The sequence below is a fragment of the Nansenia antarctica genome, assembly GCF_963989245.1.
Source record: "Nansenia antarctica genome assembly, chromosome: 2".
In the NCBI taxonomy this organism is placed as follows: Eukaryota; Metazoa; Chordata; class Actinopteri; order Argentiniformes; family Microstomatidae; genus Nansenia; species Nansenia antarctica.
In genome coordinates, this window is record NC_137675.1 from 80318468 (window position 1) to 80319806 (window position 1339).

Here is a 1339-nt window from a genome sequence, read left to right on the forward strand (position 1 = left end):
GAGTTTAGCTTAGCGTGTATGTATATTCTCCATACATTAACTTAGCGTGTATGTATAGATGGTTTCACAGCCGACGTCATCAAAATATGCGCGCGCATTTAGGCAACGGAAGCGCGGACAAAAACACTGGATAGTGAATCATCTATGTGCTTGAGTGTGAATATGCAAAACAAAAAGGTTTTATTTGAATGTACAGTGTACAAATTAAATCAGATATTCATGTTTCAGGGCCTCGTATGTGTCTTGGGGAAGGACTAGCTCGCATGGAGCTCTTCCTGATTATCGTGACTCTGCTGCGACGCTCCCAGTTTGTCTGGCCTGAGGACGCAGGGGAACCTGACTACACTCCTGTGTTCGGTGTCACCCAGGTACCTAAACCTTACAACGTGTCTGTGAGGCTAAAGCCCAATGCACACGGCGGTGATTTTGTCGCACCGCCGAATTCGATTCCATTGTTTTGAATGAGACAATGCACACGGCGTGCGATGCGATTTTGTCGCACGACAACATTCGATTCTCCATTCACACCCACACACTTCAGTGGTGTGAATTGAGAATCGAATGTTGTCGTGCGACAAAATCGCATGCTGTGTGCATTGGCCTTAAGAGTCCAGGGGTGCTGAGGACTCTTAAACTGTACATTAATTGATCTTTTATGTTATTTTTTATATAGAAGTAAAAAAACTATAGACTTGGCAAGTTGTCTCTCTACTCAATTTGTAGTGAAACACCCGTAAACAACGGTGTGCAAAGAAAAACACCAACTGTTTTGTACAGATGGACTTTCTTTAGTCAACATACTACTTTCATGGGAGATTCCTATTTGATTCATGATTAGGGGAGTACAATTACTACACTGATTACTGTGTTATCTGACAAGATAACACAGATACATCTGATAACACAGATACAGTGTGAGGGTGAAGGTGAAGGTTTTCCTACAGATAGCATAGAGACTGCGGGACAAAAAAGTGGGACAAAAGTGAAGGCATGACATTGTTGAAATGTATTGGACAAAAGTTTATGTTACATTTCATTCTCCATACATTATGTTACATTATATTCTCCATACATTAACTTAGACATTATGTTACATTATATTCTCCATACATTAGCTTAGCTTAGCGTGAACGTATGTATATTCTCCATACACTACAATGTACACTCACTGGCCACTTTATTAGGTACACCTTACTAGTACTGGATTGGACCCACTCTTTTGCCTTCAGAACTGCCTTAATTCTTCGTGGCATAGATTCAACAAGGTGCTGGAAACATTCCTCAGAGATTTTGGTCCAAATTGACATTATAACATCACACAGTTGCTGAAGATTTGTGC